The sequence below is a fragment of the Cavia porcellus genome, unplaced genomic scaffold (genome assembly GCF_034190915.1).
Source record: "Cavia porcellus strain 051 isolate PalLab524CR breed Dunkin Hartley unplaced genomic scaffold, mCavPor4.1 scaffold_5, whole genome shotgun sequence".
Lineage (NCBI taxonomy): Eukaryota > Metazoa > Chordata > Mammalia > Rodentia > Caviidae > Cavia > Cavia porcellus.
Window position 1 is genome coordinate 77,366,661 of NW_026947488.1, and position 23,637 is coordinate 77,390,297.

The following is a 23,637-nucleotide window of genomic DNA, read 5'->3' on the forward strand; positions in this document are numbered from 1 at the left end:
CATCACTGAAAAAATACTCAACCAAAAAAGCCCTGTACATATCCATAGACCCTTTTCACTTTCTATTTCATATCACCTCTATCCTTTTAGGCATCTATTCATCTCTGTGCTTCTGCAAGTTTGCATTTATTGGAAATTTTATAAAATAGAATCATCTAATTTTTACCTTTTAGGGAGTGGCTTGTTTAAGCTATTGTAATTATTTTAAGGTTTATTCATGTCATACCATTCCTTTTTAATGACAATTTTTAATCCATTGTATGCACACACAAAATTTTACTTATTCACATATTCATTGGCAGACCCTGCATAATTTCTGCTTTTTTTTTTTTTTTGGTGGTAATGGGGAACAAACTCACAACCTCGCACTTGTCAGGCAGGCACTTATGCCGCTAGGCTAAATCCCCAACCCCTAATTTCTGCTTTTTTTTAAAAAAAATTATTGCTAATATATATGTGGAAGTAGTTTTTTCTCTTTTTTTATTTTAAAGGGAGCAAAATTGGACAATAAAATAAAACAATAATAGGACAGTGGGAAATCCACAATCATTGCTATATCACATGTTGTTATCCTCTAAACAATCACCCCGACTGTTGGCCCTAGGCCTGCAAAGTCAATGAAACAACATAAATGTCAGGGTGCTTCCCTTCCTCAGTCACTTCAGCTATCTTCTCATCCTGGGTCCTGTTCGGTTGCTTACAGGGTGTTGTGAGCTGGGGCAGTAGTGATGGAAGGAGGCGGGGGCTTCCCTGCGGTTTCTCCCCATTTGACGGGCCTTCTCCAGTACACAGGGAGGTCAAACAGCACTTTTTTTTTTTTGGCTTTTCCCTGGCCAGTATGGACTCTGCCAGCGCAAGGGACTTGGAGGTTGTACTGCTTCCTTACTGTTTCTCCCCAGTGGCCATTAGGGCCTTAGCTAGCACACAGCGGATCAGGACTACATTCCTTCTTTGCTTCTCTCTGGTGGCAGGCAGGACTTCTGTCAGCACATGAGAGGGTGGGGATTACATTGCTTTCTCTTCATCTGCCAAGTTTATTTTTCATGAAGTTCTGAATTATCTCTTTCCATGGGCTTCAAGTCTCAGTTCGTATCCTCCCTGTGACCATGGGACCCACCTCTCTTCTCTTTCTCTTCTGCATGTTGCTTTATTCCAGGGTCTGGACACCAAAACTTGGAGAGGTTCTTTCTCTGCTGCTCACTGCTTCGCCATTTGTGTGAGAGTTTACATAACATGTTTTTATTGCCCCAGCATTGGAAAACTGAGTCATGCAATTTCGTTTTCAGTATTTCAGGAACTGCTTTGCAAAGTGGTTACACCAATTTACCTCCCCACCACTGGCACAGAGTATTTCATTTTTCCAGTCTCACTAAGGCTTGTTTCAGTTATTTTTTAAATTCTAGCCTTCCTAGTGGATTTGAGGTGGATTTCATTTGTGGTTTTCTAATATCTGTTGATAACTCACAACATTTCCTGTGCTTATTTGCCATCTTAATTATAATAGAAGAAAGTGTCCCATTTTTCCCTGAGAGATGTCATTTACTTTTAATATAAATAAGTATATATTAAAAAAAAACAAAGCAGTGACTTGAAGAGAAATTTAAAACTTTACTTTTTAATTTAGTTATTTATTAATTATGTAAATGAGAAACACAAATGCAAGTCTTACAGTGTCATTTGATTTGTTATCAGTAGGTAAACATTTTTTAAAACAAAGTTGAACTGCAAGATTGATGCAAGTGTGAATATTCTATTTTTAAAGATATGTCAACTACTTAGTGGGGCTCACTTATAAAGAAATATTGAGCATGACTATATTTCAAATTCATAATAATATTTTAACTAAACAAATGTCCATATAATTGTTAAATCCTATTTTTTCATGGTTTTCTGAAGGCTAAATTTAAGTAATTGTAAGATTGTGAATGAACACTATGAATATTTAATTTAAAATATTATTACACTGAAACACATATTGTGAGTGATACTCTTCAGAATATTTCCCTTTGATTCAAAATACATTTATCCCATAGTGTTTTGAATCATGTCTTCTATTGTAATAAGCTTTTTAAAAATTTAATCAGCTACTATATTTTTCATAAACTTTTGAGTATGGCACTCCAGTCTGAGTCTGCCTAACTCCATTTATACTGTTTATTAGTGTTGCATTCAAATATGGATTGTTGATCAAATCTTACTTTAAACTAACCTGTTGACTTTGTTTAATTTGAGAGTAAAATTGAATGTTTTAGGCCATCATTTTGTAGATTCCAGACTGTCTTTCAAGGATGTTAGCTCTTAATTTTGCAGGGTGTAGAATGTAGAAATTATTTACCACGAGTGTTCATAGGTAATCCTCCAATTCCAGGAATCTCATTCTTAAACACTATGAATTAAAATTAAAAGGTAATTCAGTTCAAGTGATCATGTCTATGGTTAATAGTCTTTAACCATATTTGAAAATTTTTTTCCACTGTCATTTCTTTTATTGTTCCCAAATAGCATATACATGCATGCAAGGGTGTGTATTTATACACACACACACACACACACACACACACACACACACACACACACAGGAAAAAGATGTTGTTTTTACTACTAGTTAGGGTGGATCTAACTTTTTCTTTGCAATTTCTCCATGTGAACAGAGAAACATTTCTTTTTGGCACAGTCAAGATTTCCAAAAGTGTTGGTGACCACTACAAAGTGGCTCTGAGCCGGATTTAAATTTTACTAATTGGCTTTCTATGTTTATCTGTGAGTCTGTCCTGGGCCTGGGCCCCTTACCTGATGATGGGAGCTGATTCATAGTAAATGAACCTCTATGAATCACTGGTCCTGGCTGAGGCCTGTAGTGGCCTGTGAGGCCAGAGATACCTCAAAGGGCAAGATTAAGGCCACAGCTGAAGACACTTGGTTCCAAATCCAATTAACAAGGTAGAGACTGCAGCTGCAGAAATTACTCCTGCAGTCTCACTTCTACCATGTCTTCATGATAAGACAGTGCTACTGAATTGACTTGATTCATTACTTGGAGACATCCTTGAAATGACTCCCAAGGTCCTGCTCATTGCCTGCACTTTCCTCAGTTTCCCTGCCCTTTGTTGTTGGACCTAAAAAATCAAGTGGGTGGTCCAGAGAAGTCTTTGTCATAGCCCTCAGAATGCCCAGCTCAGCTAAAGGGTTTTGACCCTACTGGCGTCCTAAGACCATAAAATTTGTCTCTTTTTATTTAAACTCCACCATACACTTGTTTGGGAGATCAGGGATCTAGGTCAGAACCTGATACAAAAGGGCTGAGAGATTGTTGTCAAGAAGTTTACAGAAGCTAAAAGTGCATTGATAAAAGCCACTCTTTACCCCAAGAAAACACAAAATATATTATTGATTCAAAATATTTTACACTTGAATAATAAACTGCAATAACTTATGATGTGAATCTATTGATAAGAGAGAGGAAATGAAAATTATGCTCCAGAAGTCAATCTTTAGCTGGTATTAGAGAAGTCAGTAGAAGTCACGAAGATTGGCACTCTTTTTTGCTTTTTTGCATTAGTGCCTTCAGCTGGAACTGTTATGGGAAAGAAGATGTACATACTTCAGGAAGACATCCTACCCCAAGGCTTCTCCCAGGTGAAAGATAATGGCTTCAATAGCATTTTCTTCTGCATAGAGATTAAAGACCTGTTTATATAATGTGACTATGGGACTGATAGCTTCATCAATGCCATTGTGTTCATGTTAATTTTCCATTTTCTCCAGAGAAGAGTTCTTCATCCTTCTTTTATAAAGTTCTACATTTGTATCAACTCCAGCTACTTCTTGATTTAAACGAGTGACAATTTCTTCCAGTTCCTGGTGTTCTTTTTATAGTTCTTCCTCTGTTCATTTTAAGGCATTAAGCTCTGTCTGGGCATGATTCATCTCTTCCTTCATTCACCATCTTAGTTTGTCACTGACTGCCAAAAAGAGAGAGGTATCCTCTCTCCAGATGGTATCCTCACTGATGGTGTCATCTATGAGGGACCAATAGTGGTCAAATGAGGCTGAGAAGGGTAATGAGAGCCTGTTGTGACAGAGTATGGATACCAGGTGGGTAAAGACACCCTGCGTTATTACTGCAATTAGGAGACTATCCAGATGGGTATGCAGAGATTCCACCAGGCATGCCTGGCATGTAGGAGGTATTTAGTGGCCCTGTTGCTTGCTATGTTGGATAAGATGCTGAAACAGCAGGACAAGAGAAGACAGGAAGTTCATCTCCAAACACTACAATCATGAATTAATAAGTCCCAGCAGGTCTGACTGAGGGTGTTTCTTTCTATTCATGCATGTTAAGGACTTAAAATTTCCCATTTGCATCAACATGCTTTCCTGTTTTAATAATCATTGAACTAGTAGGCTTAACAAAACAGATAGGGGAATTATATAAGTATGCAACCAGCAGCCATAGTCATGTTGGCATATTATGCATATTACATCTGTAAGGCACAGGAATTGTTCCAGTGAGGCTCATTAGTTCCCTAGAACTGCCTTCATTCAAAACATATGAATTCAATATAGACTTGTGATCTCTGTACAGTGAAATAACATTGACAGTTTCACATACAGTTCTCTGTAGCTGTACTTAAACATCATAGTGCAAAAAATGTGTAATGTTCTTTTCTAAGCATTAAATTTGCGGCGATGAATAAGTCATTGACCAAGAAACGCCAAATTAAAAGTAAAAAGTAAGTGAACTTTAAAAAATAATGTAAATTGTGTGACAGAGCCCTTCACTAAGGACTTTGAGAGCACACAGCAGGTGATTGTAATCAGACTCTTGAAGGAAAAACCATTTCTTCTGTATTCTTACCAAACACTTTTAAAAAAAATATATACTCATCTGTTCATGGACTGATAGGCAGTTTCTAAGATTTAACTCTTATGAATTGTTCTGCTATAAACTTGTGAATGCCGGTGTCACTGTCATATGACATCTTTAACACTTTTGGGAAGATATATAGATGAATAGGTAAGTTACTTGAAATTTCTCTTTATAGTTTTTTGAGGAATCTCTACACAGATTTTTTTCTGAATACTCTAAAAAGATGGATACATTGCAGTTATTTGTAGAAAAAATGGGTGAAACTTGAGATGATAATGGCAAGTGACTTAAACCAGACACAGAAATTTAATTTTGGCTTAATGAGAAGCCCAAAGAATAGCTGGACATGGCAGCACACCCCTGTAATCCCAGAACTAGGGAGGTGAGGCAGGAGGATCAATATGAGTTCCAGGCCAGCCTGGGCTACATAGTGGGTTCAAGACTAAACAGTGAGACTCTATTTTTTAAAAATGAAACTCAAAGGATAAAATAAAAAAAAATACAAAGGGAATAATAAGAAACAGGGAGATCTTTTGCAAGTGGAAAGGAGACCAAAATTTGGAGTGAGGGGGTAGAAGGGAGAGGAAGGACAATTAAAAAGATTTAAACTATATTATGCACTTTTAGCAGCTCTCCAAACATGATCATTATCATTACATACTACCAATGTGAAGTGAAATATAAAAGTTATAAAAGAATTAACCAATGAAATGAAGCAAAGGGAAACCCCACAGACAATACTGAGAGGTATTTGAGAGATGAGAAATGAGTTCAAAGAAAGTGAATTATTAGTTCAAGCAAATTTCTTTTTGGAAATTTCTTTTACTCGCATTCAAAGTCCAGTTTATTTGATTCTTGAGCTAATTCTTAATTCAGAGTAACTCTTCAATAAAATGTGTGACTGGACATGCAAAGATTGTCAGGAATCTGAAGAAAACTACCTAAATATAATATTAAATGTATCAAGTTGATCAGGGAAATAATTCAGTACAATAAGCAAAAAGAGAAATTTAAAGAATAAGATATATATATTGGTACCAGGGATCAAACTCATGGCCTTATGCTTGCCAGGTAGGCACTTATGCCCCTGAGCTAAATCCCTGGCCAAGAAAATATATTTTACAAAATTTTAGCGAGAGTACATTGAGAGCTCTAAATATATATTCATATGTAACTAGTAGAGAAAATAAATCTTCAAAAAATCACAAGAAATGAGAAAAATTTCAAAAACAAGGATGTTGTAGGTTAAATCAATTTTAATTATAAAATGTAATAAGTAGTAAGAATCAAATAACAACTGAAGTACAAAGAAGAAATATTAGAAAAATAAGCCACTTTTTAAAACTCTCAGTATCCATGTTAAAACACAACTTATTATAATTGGGCAAAGAGCACGGTATAATAATAAATCCAATCCCTCTCAATTAAATTACAGAAACATTCTCATCCAATGCAAGTTTATGAGATTGCTTAAAGTGTCAATATTTTGTAGGTGTAAGTTTTGCACTCATTGTCATCTCTGCTGGAGAACATTTTCCCTCAGCTCACAATGTGGCTGGACTCTCTTGAGAATTTCATCGTATTATCATGTTTCTTTTTCAAAATGGCTTCATTGGCCAATGGACCTACCCCTATCATATGCCCACATTATTGTGTTTTCCAATAAATAAAATAGTGAACAACAACCACAGAAAAGCCATGTTTCAAAGCAATATACAGGCAAAAGTTACGGTACTATTTTTAAAGCAGGATACAAAAACCAGAGACTGGAAATCTTCCCCAGAATATATGATTTCATATGGACACCAGTGTTCATAAAATTTTAGACTTACCAGATATAGAGAAGTTTTCAGTAGTGCATTGGCACTTTTTGTGGCTACTCCACATTATCCAGGACAAGAATATATGTATATATAATATGGTACAAGGGCCGCAACAATTAGAAGGTATGCTACATTCTTTCCCCACTCTAACTTCTCAGCTGTTTGATCCTCAGAAACTCAGAAATTAATCCTCTATAACTGACTGAGTGGTCACTTGGGATTGCCAGTGTGCTACAGCCACATCCAGAATCTTTTCTTTTTGAAGATAGATTTTTCTCACTTTCTTCTAGAGTTGCTAGAGTAATAGTAAAATTTTACTGATTATTCAACATTATCCTGAGAATTATGAGCTCAAGGTTCAATGTGTACTAGCAAGTTTGACAATTCTGTCGATTTTCATACTCATTATTATTGTTCATATTCCCTAATTGTAGTACAATGATCTATTCAAAGCTTATAGGTTGCATAAACTTTGATGCAAAACAGCACATCATGGAATAGAGAAAAACAAATCAGCATGTTTCATAGTCTTAGCAGGATAAAATGTAAGGAACCATTGTATTACCCCTACACATTTCAAATTACCACTCAAAACAGAAATACTGGTTGAGGTAATTCTTGAGAAAGGACTTCAGAAAAGTAATGCTAGTAAAGGTAACAATAGTAGTGAACGTTTATTATTATTAATCATTTTTCTGTAAACCATGCTCTATGATAAGTGATTTTGCATATAATCTAAATGAAGTCAAATATTAAATCAATTATATTTCTGCTATGGTTCTTTCATAAATGAATAAAATGAGTTTTATCAGGTTAACTACTTGGCCAAATTTAAGAGAATATGAAACATTTTTAAAAAGAAATAATACAAGCAACTTCATTTCTCCAAGACCTATTTGGGGTGTATATGTGCGTGAGTGTGTATGTGCACGTGTGTATATTCTGGAATATAAAAACAGAAGGAAATAATATATCATCTTTTTACATGTAGGTTAGTTCACCATATACGAAAATGTATTTTCTGCTATTTTATTTCTATGTTCTTACATCTTTCCTCATTGATTCCTGGAGTTAATCATTTGTTTAAGCAATCTTAATTTTCTATAGTAGGAATGAAAGCTGAAGGAAAATCAGGTAATTGTGAATACTTGCTGTTTCTAGATCAGTTTAGGGATAAGAATTAGAAAAATCAGATATTAAAAATACTATCTTGTATTAATGTTTAAGTTTGACACTAAAGATTGACCCTAATTTGTTTATTTGTATAACCAATATGGTTTTATGTGTGAATAGTTATTTTCATTTTTGTTGCTGAAATTATATCTAATATCACTGAAAGTTTGGTAAATATTGTAATACAAAAAGAAAAATAAAATACTTTTAAGCATTTTGTGAGCTTTATTTTTCTTAAAAGCACTGCTAGAAAATGATATTTATAAATAAATGGATGCAACTTGAGACCATACTCATAAGCAAAATAAATCAAACTCACATGTATAAATACTGTATAGTCGCCCTACTGTAAGAAATGGTAAGAGTACAGAAGACTTTATGGTAATCATGATTCCCTATTACATTGCTTTGAAGCCTTATAATATTTTCATTCATTAGTTTGAATGGCTTTATTCTGTTTGATTTTATTATGTGTGATTATGTATGAACAGCTATTTTGAATAAAGCAAGACATTATGGCAGCAATTGCTGATTTAATATCATCTGCTTTGAAGTCCTACCATGCTTTTGTTCCTCCTTTCTCATTAGTTCTATCATGTTGTGTGGATTTTAATATATGTGATAGCATAAACAAATATTTTATGGAAAATGAAATAATATAGTAGCCATTGTTCATTTTCTGTTATTTGGTTCTGAAGGCCCTGTAATACTTTCATTCTCTTGAGTGGTTTTACACTATTTTGTTATGTTTGATACTATTGTATGTGTAGGCATGCTCAACTATTTCAAAGGAAGAGACATTATGATAGCTACTGTTAATATCCGGTTGTCCTATGGTAGAGTGCTGTGTTGCTTACATTTTTCTGTTCTGATATGCTTTGTTCTGTCCTCTTTTCTCTTAGTATCTTTAAAATAAAATAAAAAAATAAAAAGGAATAGATTAAGCAACTAATCTCATTAGTTCATAAATTAAAAGAATTGACAGGAAAGTAATTCGGTGGTAAAGGGCAACTATTATGTTTTAATAAGCATTCAGCACATTGAATAATAAAATGCAAGGCTGATGTCTCAAAAGTCAACTTATTTTCTGTACAAATTCACTGCATTGGTATTCAATAAATAGTAAATATATACATTTTACAAAATTCAAAGTATTGTTTGTTATGGCAACTTTATTTTTATTTAAATACAGTTACTCTCTACTTGTGCTTTCATGTATTGAAATTACTTCTTAGCTGTTAAGTAGAACTCTATTGGTAGGTACCATGGGAGAATATAAACTTAGAGATTAGTTAAACTGCTAATAACAATAAAAGAGGGCAAAAGTCAATCTTATTGCAAGTAAATAAAGTTGTTAGTGGAAAAAGGAAAGACAAGGTATTGATCTGAGTCAAGATATGAAGAAAGAGCTGGACTCTGTTTAATCAGGTAGTGCTGAAGTATTTTCATTCACATTCTTTATTCTCAAGTTACAGATCCTTTTGTCATCTTCTAGCCTTTTGTATTGTTACTGTTTGTTTCTTTGTTATTTTTTTAAAAATTTCCCTTTCATATTTCCACATTGCAAAATTGTCCTCCAGTTTAAATAATCTATACTTAGTTTCTTTCAAGCTGATTTGTCATCTTTCCATAGAGCTTTTAATTTCCTGGTGATCTCTTTGAATCTGCTTCATGTATTCTATTTTTTTTTTTTATATTTTTCATCAAATGGTTCTCTCCTTTATTTGAGTTCCTCCCTTCTTCCATCTGTGTCTGATTGAGGGGTACTTAGTATCTCTTTTATTAATCTTCTTATATCTTGCTTTATTTGGCTAAATATTTAACTTTTGAACTCATCTATGAGGTCCTGAATATATCTCTTTATGTCCACTGGCACTGTGTCTGATATTGCATGTTTGCTGTTCTCATTCTCCTTTGTATTTACCCGTCCTGGGTCAATGTTCTCAGGGTTGGAACCTGGGGACGTTTTGTTTTTGCTTCCTCTTCCCATCTTTTTTGCTTCTTCCAGGAGGCCCCAGTTTTTTTCTTTGTTGGTTACAATTCTTCTGAAGTGCGCTGGCTAGATGACCCTTTCCACTGCTGTGTGCTAGTGTGTTGCAGACAGGGACAGCGTATGCTGGCCCCTCCCCTTCAGATCAGTCAAGCTGCTGTGGTCTGCACTGTATTACTTTGTGCCGCCTCCCCGCCAGATCAAACTTCTGAGGCTTCGCTGGGTTAGTGTGATTAGTGTGCACCATTGCTGTAGGGACTTGATTTCGGATAACCTATTGGGTCTCAGCCAGGTCACATGATCCAAGCCTAGCTCACTCCACCAATCCCATTTGGGAAGCAAACAATTGACTGAAGTCACTGCTGCCCCTTGTAATTTCCAGTCCTGCCTGGTCGGAGAATGTCATCCACCAGAGCCTCCCTTTATGTGGAATGGCTCCACTCCCGTCACTCACCACAGGTCAATGCACACTCCCCATCAGCTCAGCTCTCTCTTCGGCTGGCCGATCCTTGACCTCAGTGTGACTGCACCTCCAGTGAGTCGAAGCAGCAGGATCTCGATGGTTGGCAAGTCGTCGTAATTTCTTCTTGGGACGAGAGAGAGAAAACTCATCTCCCTCTGTTTAGGGTTCCCCACTCTGTATTATGTAGAATTCTAAGTTGACTATCTCCGGGAGCCTCTCTAGCCAGTTGTTATCTAACCACCATCTTTGCTCCTCCCAAATGCAAATAATTTTTGATCCAGCCTTTGTCACCCACACTTCCTCCCTATCTCTATTAATCACTATTCTCAGATTGAATATTTTATTTCCCAAATAGGACAGATTTTATAACAAAAAGTTTTAATTATTGATAAGTTTAATCAAAATTATAAGCATTAATTATTCTTGTGATAGAATTACCATAAGGTTAAACTTACATTATCAAACTAAATGAAACTGAATAAGATCAAGGAAGTAAAAATAATATAGCAATTAATTGTATAACAAATTGCATTGGTTCAGATGAATAAAAATTGCTTGACATTTTTTGAATTTTTAAGAGCTCTTCCACTGTGTTTTGATTTTTTTATAATAGACACAATTTTATAGTCATTACTATATTAGGTGAAAAGTTTAGTAATTCATAGATTGAATGAACATTTGTTAAATGTTAATAGATTTTATTCTCCACTTAAAAATCATTTCCTTCTCTTTGAAGATAATTCCAGCTGACTAGTTCAAATATTTTGAACCAAATTTTCTTTCAGAGTATGGTCATTCTGACCCCAATCAGAGAGCACTCTCTGTTTGGATAAATTTCTTGTTAGTGTTCAATACATTTATTTTTTACTGCAACTTTTCTGACTTAACTATTTTGAAATCTGAAACATGAAGGAGTCCTATCATGAAGTTTTCCCTGAGAATACCATGGTATTTGTGAAGGATATTTCCTTAACATAGTTGAGATTGCTTAATTCAGCATCTGGATGCTACAAATACATTCTGTGTTTGGTTTTGTTTTCCCCCATGACATCCGTTTTTCACACCTTGTCAAAGAGTCTCACAGATTAACATTATTAAGCTAAAAAACTAAACAAACAGTTCCATTATGCTGATGCAGCAAACTTTAGACTTCATGCGTCTTAGGACTTTTAAATTGGTTTGCTTCTTTTGGAGTCCTAAGAGCTTGGACTCCAAAAATCATAGAGAAAAATCAGTATTTATTTGGTTGTATGCTGCCTTCTGCTGGTAGCTCAGTTTAAATCAAGTGAATATTCTATTTTAAAACAATTTACATTTTGAAAATAATTTGAACAATGAATCTTAATTTTACTGGCTAGTGGACTGTTAACAACATCATGGAGTTTATATATTCATAAACATTGTTTCTGATAGATTCCCTTTAATATTTGGGCTTCTCAGGTGTGCCTGGGGCTTGTAACATTGTCATCTAAATTATGCCATTATGTCATCTAAGTTAAGTAAATAAAATGTCAAAATTCACAATAAGTTTGAAATATTTCAATTTCTTCATAGCAACAAAGCAATGTTTTTGATTTTTTGCTCTGCTACATAGAAAATATTTTATGTTTTAGAATACTTATATTAGTTCATGTTTGTGATATATATTTTGATTGTTTTTCTTTTTAAAGAGAAAAACAATAAAAATAGTGATACAGAGTTTCAAAACAAGATAATAGGAGATTAACAATGGTTAATTATTGAGTATAGTTATCATCAATGTAGTTGCTCAGGTTACAAGAAATAGGCATGAAAAACTGATCAAACAATATGAGTACAAACCATTCTTTTTAATACACTAATGGAAATTAGTGCGATTGTCTTAGCAATCTTTTATAAACACACACACACACATATACACACACATATATAGTATATATATAAGTGTATATATATATTTTTTTTCTTTTTTCTTCTCATCTTTTCTCCTTTCCCCATCCCACTTGTTCTTTCTTTTGAGTAGTTTCTTGCCCTTTCATTTGGATCTTATTTACTTTTTTCAATTTCTTACACGAGGGAGACAATATGGTATTTGCATGTGAGCCCAGTTTATTTCACTGATAAGTATGATCTCAGATTGCACCCCTCTACTTATAAAAGCCCCAAATTCATCCTTTATAGCTGAATAGTACTCCACTCTATAAAAATACCACATCTTTTTTAAAAATCAATTTCTTGGTTGATGGGCATTTGGGTTGTTTTTGAGATTTCTCTGTTATAAACTGTGCTTGCTATATATGGGTATACACGTATCACTGTGGTATGAAGTTTTTAGTTCTTCTGGGAAATTACACTGAATGAGGATAGCTGGGTTGAATGGGATCTCTAATCTTTCTCTTACTGTAGATTTGTGTCTCCTGGACATTTCATAAAACAGAATCAAACTGTGTTTCCCTTTTGGGACTGGCTTCTTTGACTTACCATAATAATTCTAGCATTTACCCAAATTGTACTGTTTCTTTTTAAAGATTGATATTCAGTTGTATATTTACACAACATTTTATTCACTCATTTATCATTTCATATACATTGATCTGTTCATATTTTGGAGGTTCCACAAATATTGCTGCTATGTATACAAAATATTTTAGATGGATATATTTTTATTTCCCTGTTTTTGAATACTTAGAATTGAAAATGCTGGGCTTTATGGTAACTCTTTTTGGTGGACAACCTACTTTATGGGCCCCTTTCTGTCCATCTCAGACAGAAGCCCTCTTTCCCTCAATAAATTCTTTAAAAAATTGTGTGTTTCTAGGACATTGTCTCTCAGTTTTCACATAGGGTAGCTGAAGTAGAAACTATTTACCATTAGCACTTACCAATAATCCTGTGAATCCAGAAATTCATTTAAAAACTATGAGTCAAAGTACAAAAATAATCTCATCCATGGATAACATAACATCATTTTTTGAAAAACATTCTATACCATCACTTTTTCTTACTTGCTGGAAAAGACACACCTGCACTGGCACCTTAGACCACTACACAAACAATTTTTTTCTCAAAGTTAGTCAGGGTATATCCGGTTTTACTTTTAATTTTCTCTGTCAACTAAGAAACATTTATTTTTGATATAATCATGCATCAGCCAGGCAAAGAACTGAGAAAATACTTTTAAGTGAGCCATCTATATAGTAAACAAATCAAGATGCTTGCTCATTAGATATGACCACAGCATCAAGCCTCTCTGCTGCCCATCCTCAGAAAGGTCACTATTACATGAAGCTAAAGAAATGGAATAAAAGCAGCACATTTGTGAAAATGCACAAGAAGGGGATAAAATTATATCAACAAAAATCTATTGTGCATATTTAATATTCTGAAGTTCTGTACCTTTTTATACTAAAATAATGAGAGAGAATATTTTAACTTACAAAACAACTTCATTAATCCAAAACTTTGAGTATAACACAATTCACAAACTTCAAATATAAGATTCAATAAATTTTAGCACATGGGCAAAGTTAGACAAATATAACTGCAATCAAACATATCATTTTTGCTATCCCAAATAAAAGCATTCTACATAATAACTATCACCTCTGTTCCCTAAATTCAGGTAATCAGAGGGAGATAAATTTACCATCTTTAAAAACAAAGTTGAAATATTAAATGTAATGCAAATTTTCTCTAAGCAACCACACTTCTGTGGAATTTGGATTTTCCTCTGAACTTTCTAACTGCCCTTCATCCCTTCCACCTGCTGCTCTGCACAGGTTATCACTGTTCCTTCTTAGCCAGCTTTGCTCTCTGACAGGAATTTTAACTACCTTGCCGAAAGTGCCACTGATTTTGTTCATTCCCACGATGATTACACAGGCACGAGAAAGTCACTGGTTTGACGAGGTGTTGACAGACATAAGAGTCAGGAAAATAAAGCCGGTGCTATGCTAACATAAAATGAGTGCAAACAGTACAGGACAGGAGAAAAATCACCTTGAAATGTGACAGATTTATGCCCTCTTAGAATCTGCTTTCATATACCGCTTACATCTCACTACTCTCCTAAAGAAGTCAAAGTACAAAAATGCTGAGGTGTCTGTTCACTCTTATTATCTCAGGGGAACACTAGATGCTATTCTTATCCCTCTCTGGGATTTTATGTGCATCAAACTATTTTATAAACAATCTCATTCTTCTTGTCTCCCATTTCCTCTGTAAAGCTTGCTCACTTGTCAATGGTTCAGCCACTCTTTCTAATCTATTTTTGCTTATCAATTTTTTAAAATTTTATTTTGAAAGTGGTAAAAAGCAACAGAACAAGATGGAATAAAGCCAACTAAGATCGTACAGTGAAATTGGTACAGAACTTCACAGCAGGTTACCGGGATAACAGTAATAGGTATCACAGTATATTTCATTACCTTTATAATAGTTGTTCTTTCAATTGCGTATATTAAAATGAGGTGAAATACAGAACATTATAGAACTTAATCAAAACAGATTATTGAATAGAGCAGTACCATTAATCAGAATATAGCGAAACAGTAATGAAAATATTTGCCTTCAAAGAGATGATAGAAGGAAGTCCCCCTTATTTGCTATGGTCAACCTCCCAGGAGACGCTCAGATTTCTGGCTCTCAAGCTTATCAGGTTTTTAAATTAATATACAGATGTTTTCATTTTTCTGCAGCATGAACAAGTATCAACTAAAATGCCCTCATATAAGCTTTCTTACTTCTGTTATTCTCTTACTTACTCCCTTTACTACTAAGTCCATTTAGGGTGAGCAGTGATTCCTATTCCATATCTCTTGCTTATTGTTTGCTGAAAAGTTTTTTTTTAATACATTAATATGCATTGACCCTTTCCCCAATGTTACTGGCATAATAGGTCAATGACTGAAATACATACTTTTATCCCACTTCATTTCCTACACTATTCAATAATTCTCACAAGTCCCTTTTTTTCTGGGATTCTTTCTTCCTCTCCTTTAATGACTTTTTAATGTTTTGGCAATTGCTCACTTTTCCTTCCAAAGCTAATATTTCTTTCCCAGGGTCTGTCTATAATTTCAAGCCACTTCGTCAGAATTAAGATGATTATTTCTATTAGATTCTATATTTGTCTTCTCCAATGCTTTTTCCACTTTGAAATTTTCAAATAATGACACAATTTGATTAATATCAAGCCTGTAGCTTTTCTTCTGTAAAGTAACTTATTCTTTTCTTCTGGAGTTAAGGGCCCATAATTCAGATGCAAATCTATAACCATTTCCTCACTTGATTTGTGTTCTATTAATTGAAAGTGACCTAACACACATTGAATAATCTAGAAATAAATAAGTTTAGTGATTTTTCTGTTACAAAACTGGGACCATTATGCTCGTTCATCTACTTTTGAAAGTATTACTCAAACTATTCTAATTCCCTACATCAAAAGACTGGCTATGTGTGAAAAATTGTGGCCCTGTCTTTTTTATTCAAAGATATAAGCAGGAGTGGATCCATCTTACACTTAGTCCACACTAAAATGTCCTAAAATGTTCTTGGTTAAATTTACAAGACTAGATTTTTTTTAGAAAAAGCAAAAGTTCTCTATTTTATTAAGATAGCTACTTGTGAATTTCATTTTGGCTCCTAAAAATTGTTTTAGGAGTTAAAGATTATTTAAATGTTGGCTTTTAGAATGTTTTCAATAATCAGTTTATGATTGGTTGAATGAGCAGTTATTGTAGTTTATTACTCAACCTATTTATCTGACACTATAGACACATAGGGGAAAAACAAGATACTGTGGAGATAAGCATTCAAGTTAAGTTTATATAAAGTTAAGGCTACATAAGTAGTACAGACAAAGTAACAAATAGTGCTTTCATACAACATACATCTAAAGGTTAAATAAAATGATTAAATATTTTACCATCTCTTTAAATTTTATTCTCCATTTAAAGATTGATCTATTTTGGCTTTGATTAAATCAGTGTTTTGCTTTGTGTAAATGGGATACAGGTGATTCAAACAAACTGTAACCGACAAATACAAATCCTATATACGCCTGTATGGAAGGAACAAAAAATATGAGAAGAGGACGCAACAAGAAAGGGTCCTCGGTCCCCAATCCTGAGAACACTGATCCAGGAAAGGTAAATGCAAAGGAGAATGAGGACAGAAAAATGCAATATCAGGCATGGCACCAATAGACATAAAGTGATATCTCCAAGACCTCATAGATGAGTTCAAATGTGAATTATTTAACCAAGTAAAGCAAGATATAAATAGAATAGTTAAAGAAATGCTAATCACCTCCTAAGAAAAACCAGATGGTGTAATGGAAGAACAGAAAAAAAGGGGAGAACTGTTTGATGGAGAAAATTGAGAAAACATAGAATACATGAAGCAGTTCAAAGAGATTACCAGGAAACTAAAAACTCTATTGAAAACTGGCATAACAGTTTGAAAGAAACTAAGGATAGATTATTTGAACTGGAGGACAGATTTGTAATGTGGAAGCATGAGAGGAAAATCTTAACAATAACAAGGAAACAACAATAACAATACAAAGGCTAGAAGATGATAAGAGGATCACTTAAGAATTAGGAATGTAAAGGAAGAAGCAGGGATACAAACAAATAAACTGCAAATGCTATTCACAGAAATAATCAAGGAGAACTTCCCTAATATAGGAAAAGGTAAAGATGCTCAGATGTAGGAGGCATACAGGACCCCAGCCACCTACAATCCAAACAAAACTACATGCAGGCATATAATAATCAAAATTCCAGAAATCCAATATAATAACAGAATATTAAAAGCCGTCAGAGACAGGAAACAGATCAGTACCCAATCTTGATTCCAGAGTGTTATGATGTAAAATCCAGCAATATTATTAATCTTTGTTTAGGAGGATTTTAATCTAATAAGTTGTGTTAGGTCTCAACATAAATGAAGATACAGATAACTGTGTACATGCCTAAGTGTACAGGATTGATAGCCATAATACTTAGTTTTTGTTGGATAGTTGAACAGAACTGTTTGCCATCTCCCTGGTTGAAATGTTTTTTATATGTTCCACTCGTGTACCTTGAACAACTATTTGTAGGGAGACTATATGTATACATCAGCTAGTGATTTATTACTGTCTATTTCTTTTCTTTGAAAGTATGTACTATTTCTGTCCATTTTCTATTTTGTTTTGTCTTTCTTTAAATAAAAAAATAAATGAGATACAATTATACTGGGTAATAAGTCTATGTGTAGTCATTAACATTATTTCCTAAGTTTTTATAAAATTCTGAAGATGTAACTTAACTATTGTCAATACAGAATTCTAGTCAATAAAAGAATTTCTACTCAATAAAATTCTATTCAATAAAAATTCTATATAAACCTGTTTTTAAAAGCTACATTTTGCCTAAAGAGTAAACACTCAGTAAAAATATGTGAAGATTTCTATATCACTGTGATGCTAATTATTACTAATGTTCTGTTAAATTAAATAAATTTGTGTTTTTCCAAAAGTATATATCTTTTCAAATGTAGTCCTGCAAAAAACATCTTGTCTTACTGGTGACCTCCAAACTATGATTTTTCATGATAATGGACTTTTTTCAAGCTTATGTTTTCTGTGATGGTTATACAATTGTGTTATAATTTGATGTTCCCACACATTAAAAAGTAGTGGAATGTCACTACAATGTTTAATAATTAGACATTAATAATCTGAGACATGCATTCTACTTAAATAACATTCTGGTAACAAAAATTGGCTAAACGATAACAAAATAGGTAAAAGTTTCTGTATGTTTAGGAACCTGTAAAGTGATAAATATAATTGACTAAAAGTTATTTTATAACTAGGACAAAATTATATTATATATATATTATATATAATATTATATATTATATTATATATGTTTCAGAGGTAATAAAAAACCCTAATATTTCTACTATAATGATGTCATTATGAGTGTCATAATAATGTGTTATATCATTCTTGATCTCCTATTTTCTCTGGAAAACTTTAAAATTTAATATTAAAGATTATTTATTAATATTCTACAAATATTCAACTTCTGAGACAACTATAATTGATACAGCAATCAATAATAACAGTGCTGCCCAAAGGAAGCAAAGATCTCCAATGGCAGCCTGTGAGTGCATAGATCAGATACGGCTGCATGTTCTGCCTGCACTGGAGGCTCACAGGAAGTCTTTTAATCAATTCTTGTATGAATAAGAAAAGTTTCAGAGATAGAGATGAAATTTAAGTGCAATCTTCAGTGTTAGATGACTTTTCTGTAAATTAAAAAAATTATTTGAATTGTTTATCCATTTGTATCCTGCAATCATCAAAATAATTTTGAAAATAATAAGACTTTGTGAGGAATAGGCCATAACATGGGTTAAAAGTGCATGCTACACTTTATGTCACATTGTAGAGTTTCAAAAATATATTAGAAAACATTTTCAAATGAGATTAACCCAAAATATTATTTCAGAGATAATACTGACTTTTCAACAAAAATAAGGAAGCCTAAAGGATACCGGAATTACATGTGCAAAGTTCAGTGTGTAAATTTATTGTCTGGCAGGAAGTTCATTAATATGTGTTCAGAAAAACTGTGTTTCAAAGTGAAGGCAAATTAAATCATTCATTATTAAGTCAAATTGAAAGGATGTGGTATTTTGTAAAGCTACTCCTCAAGTAATACAAAGTCCTTTCAAGAAAACAGAAATTATAAAACAAAGTAACTCATATTCATGATAAGAAATGAGGAGTATTAAAAATAGTAAAATATGTTCATATCATAAAAAGAGACTGTGCATGGATATTGCTCTAAGTCAATAAATGTGTTTTTTAGTCTTCTTTGATTAATACTAATACATCTGTCTAGTATAGTTATGACTACTGTTTTCATGTTCTACCTTTCTGTTTTTACATTCAATCTATTTGTGTGGGTGTCTATTTGGGTTAACTATTTAACTATTGTGTTTATTCCATATATAGATACAAAATATATCATACTGATATATAAATGAAGCATTATGAAGTAGAACTATCCATTAAGAGAATTGCTGTACCTTAAGTTGTTTAGTCTTACTAGTCAGAAGGAGATTTAATAGAGTTGAATATTATGATTCATAATGATGCTAAGGTGAAAGTAACTCAGGTGTGTTTGAAAAATCAGTAATAGAGAACTCCCAAGATCTGGCCATGGTGGGACTCAGGCAGCTTATTCACCTGCCCTCTTGGTAAGTGCCTGTGGCATGGGCCAGGAGGAGAACCATTACCTGTGAGCCTACTGCCACGTGGGCTGAAAGTCAAGCACTCCCTTCCCCTTCTCGCCCCTTCCCTCCGTAGCTACTGGGGATAGATGTCTCAGCATCTCTTGGGAGGATGACCATATGCAGTGTAGCAAATATGGGGGATTTCCTTCTATCTTCTGTTTGAAAGCATAGGTTGTTTTCACTGTTTTGTTATGTTTCTTTTGCTCTATTAACAGTATTCTCAATTGGTTTTATAATGTTCTATTTTTGGTTTGATTTTGCTATACCTAATTGACTGGACAACTATTATGAAGTTAAAGAGATATACCATAATACATATTACTACTATCCCAGTAGCCCACTGTGAAATCCTGTACCAATTTCACTGCATTGTCTTGATTGGCTTTGTTCTGTTTTGTGCTGTTGCATTTTTACTACTTTCAAAATAAAATTAAAAAGAGAAAAATCAGTAATAATTGTGATTAGTAACAAAATGTTTTAGCACAAAGAGAGTCAAAATAGGAAAATAATTGTACCCTAAAAGAAATAATACGGTAAATTGGTATCTATAGTTCCAATGATATTAACAAGTACACTGAATATCAATGGACCATGTCCTCCTATCAAAAAGTCAGAGACTATCAGAGTGGATAAGAGCATAAGAATGAACTGCATAATCTTTCCAAGAAAATATATTAAATCCACAGATCCATTGCTTTGATTTCTATGCAACTTTTTTTTTAATTGGTACTGGGGATTGAACTAATGACCACATGCTTGCAAGGTAGGCACTTATGCTGTTGAGCTAAATCCCCAGGCTCTATGCAACTAAATTTAATAGAAATTTCCTTTCATCCCTAAACCATACAAGCCTGTTTGGAACAAAAATTGTTGCAAGTAAATATTTTCTATAAAATAAGGATTTTAAAGTACCAAATGCAATGGAAAATTTGTAGAAAGAATGGCAAAATCAGTGTTGACATTACCATCATTCATGACAGCTGTCTCTGACTGATAGAACTACAATACATCTTTTACCACTGGAGGGTCAATATATTTGAAATTAAGCTCAGCATTCAAATGAAATCCAACAAAATTTCTAGTCTATTGTATTTAGAAGATGATAAAGAATAGCAGGTTCCTAAATTAAGAAATTTCTTTGGATTTTTATGATTTATTATATAATGCTAAACTGAAAAATCACAGAAAGCCTGTCAACTTTGCAGAAATATCATTTCTTCCCCATTATTTGTCTGAGAGTTTACTTTCCAGTTTTCTAAAGATTGGAAAATGGCTTCCCTTGAATGAATTTTTCCAAATACTGTCAAATTAGCTTCCTTTGCCTCTAGACTCAAAAATGTAATAAAATCCTGGTAGACACCAAAAGAATTACTACAATACCTGAGTCAAGTAAAGAGTACAAAGTGACTGCAAAGATTATATGCCAGTACATTATGTTCTCCTACCAGGAGAAATAACATAGAGGAAAGAATTAATGTACCAGTCTTTGATTCCCCATATTATTAAGTGAACTGGCACAGAGTGATCTGCTTTACTGATAGTTTCAAAAATTCAAAAGTAATGTTAAATAAAGTTTTTCTATAATTCCAGAAAACACTATGAGAAAGAAAAACAATCTTCGGTAGATAGATACATTCAAATGAGTAGATTACTGTGAATCTCTCAACTTAGACCCTAAAGAGAAATTTCAGGATATTCAAGAGCATGCTTCCTGCTCTAGCATTATCAAAACCTCTGTAGGGACAGTCATTAGCAGTTAAAAATGGTCATGAGAAATGCTGCCCTTAGCACACGCCACTTCATTTTAGTGGTTTTAATAAAAAGCAGAGTTGGGGAATCTAAATAGCAGTTCCAGGAATATGTGTACTGCAGTGAGTGCCAATGATGAATACAGTTGCAAAGATCCATACAGTGACAGTGACTAAAAACGCTATGATATATAAAGGACATAAAATTGGCAAACTACTGAACAGAATAATAATCTGTGTTAAGGAATAAATTTTTCACTCAAGTCTCATAAGGAAGCCACTTTATAGATTAAGCCCTCTAAAATGCACATCACTTATGGAGTCCTTCAGAATGCCCCTTGAAACACAGTGGCAATATTCAGTGTATCAAATACAATGGAAAACTCACAGAGAGAAGTTATGAACTAAGCAATAAAAATCTGCCACCACCATCTTCAATGCTGAACCCCCAACTTGAAATGGATATTAATTTCTGAGAATTTAAAAATCTAATGTACTCAAACAAATGTAGTAGAAGCCACATTATCAGATAGGAAATGATATTTGTTTAGACTGATTCAACTTTGTATGGAAAGGGAGTAACTGACAGTACATTGTGTGCTCATTTCTCCAGTTTCTGAATATCTATTTGTTATAACTTTCAGTAAAGCATAACGCCAAATTGACTCAAAATAGCAATAGTAACATAGTGCAATTGAGAAAAGCTCAATTACTCTTCACTGTTCAATCATTAAAATAAGAATGGGACCACTCCAAATAGAATGAATTATCATCCCTTTGAAATCATGCTGTGTATTTTAAGGCATAATGAAAAATTTGGAAAGTTAGAGGACATTTTTTCTTTAAACTACAATATAGTCTTCCTTGAAGTTAGTATGGAAAAATATGAATTTGAAATATTACAAAGTGGCTGTAGTAGGATTAATTAACTGTAGCTTTAACTGTTATTGTGAATATGCATTTATTTAAGAATTAAGCAATGCAGCTCCCAGTACCTACTACATGCTACTGTTATGACAACTTCTTTCTCATAGCAGTCATAGAAACGTAGACTTCTGTTGGATTACTTCAGAATGTTGAAATCCTTGAATATTCTATTATCTACTTTAAATCCAATTTCTAGGATTTTCTTGTAGTCTCATACAATATAGAATGGGTATAATGTACTGTTGAAATAATTGACATAGTATAGATGCTAAACTACTGAAGATAAATCTCAGAAACTCAGGAAACAGTTACTTCAGATTAGTTTCCATTTATCCACTTTTCTGATATTTATGCAATATTCTCTCCAAGATATTTTGCTATACTTTGGATATCTTTTAAAAAAAAAAAAGCTGTTTGGTGAGCCACCGTCTGTTTCAGACACAAAATATTTCATTTGTCAAGTAAGGCAACTAGTTTGGATCATGGATTTGAATGCAGGACTAAAAAAAGATAGGGTTTCAAAAGAACTAGCTCCCTTCAAGGTACTCTGCCACTGGTATGATCTAAGATAAGTAAAATGGTGATTAAACAGTGTCTGACAGAGTTGGATTCTACAAAAGAGGGGACAATATCTTTTAGGAAAACCCATACACTTAAGAGCTTTCAGCCATGTTAATTTCACCTGATAACCATTATTTAATGCATGCAGGAAATTAATTGAATTTTTCTTTCCCCATCCTCACATGTCAATATATTAGAATAATCATTTTGAAACTTTATAAAATAGAAAAATTGAACTTCTCCTACAGTCAAGTTGAAAAGATATGTACAGTTGAAAAGATCTTATTCGTAAGAATGCAAATATACATAAAATTGCAAATCAAATATGGTGAGCCTCACCCAAAATGAGAACTTTAAAAGTGAGCAATTAATGGATGAAAGATAATTTGCATGTCTTTCTACAGCTGTCTTTCTGTCTCTGTGGATATATCTAGCTCTCTGGATATCTATCTTCTATCTGTTGGAAAGGATACAGAGACAGACAGACAGGTGGATAGACAGAAGTGTATCCAGGTAAGCTATTTGGAACAAAGATCATGATTACAACAGTTTATTGAAGTTGGTGTTATCTCATAGATGGGCACTTAAGTTGTTCTGCAAGTGTCCTTGTGCAAATAGCTTATCTGAAATATTTGCATTTCCCCACAGTCCTCAGAATATTGTGTACACTAACACTTTGTTCCTCGTCTTCTGGCACCAGTTTGCTGAGTTTCACCTAGTGACTCCATTGTGGTACTGACTTCTTCAACCTAAGTAGCAAAAATTCTAAAGGTGAATGGAAATCACATAAAAATTGAGATACAAGTCCC

General features: G+C 33.5%; 1 pseudogene; it reads right to left on the reverse strand.

Annotated features, from left to right (window-relative positions):
- Positions 1–3,564: 3,564 nt before the first annotated feature.
- On the reverse strand, positions 3,565–10,103 carry LOC100723396 (tumor susceptibility gene 101 protein-like; annotated as a pseudogene).
- Positions 10,104–23,637: the final 13,534 nt, after the last annotated feature.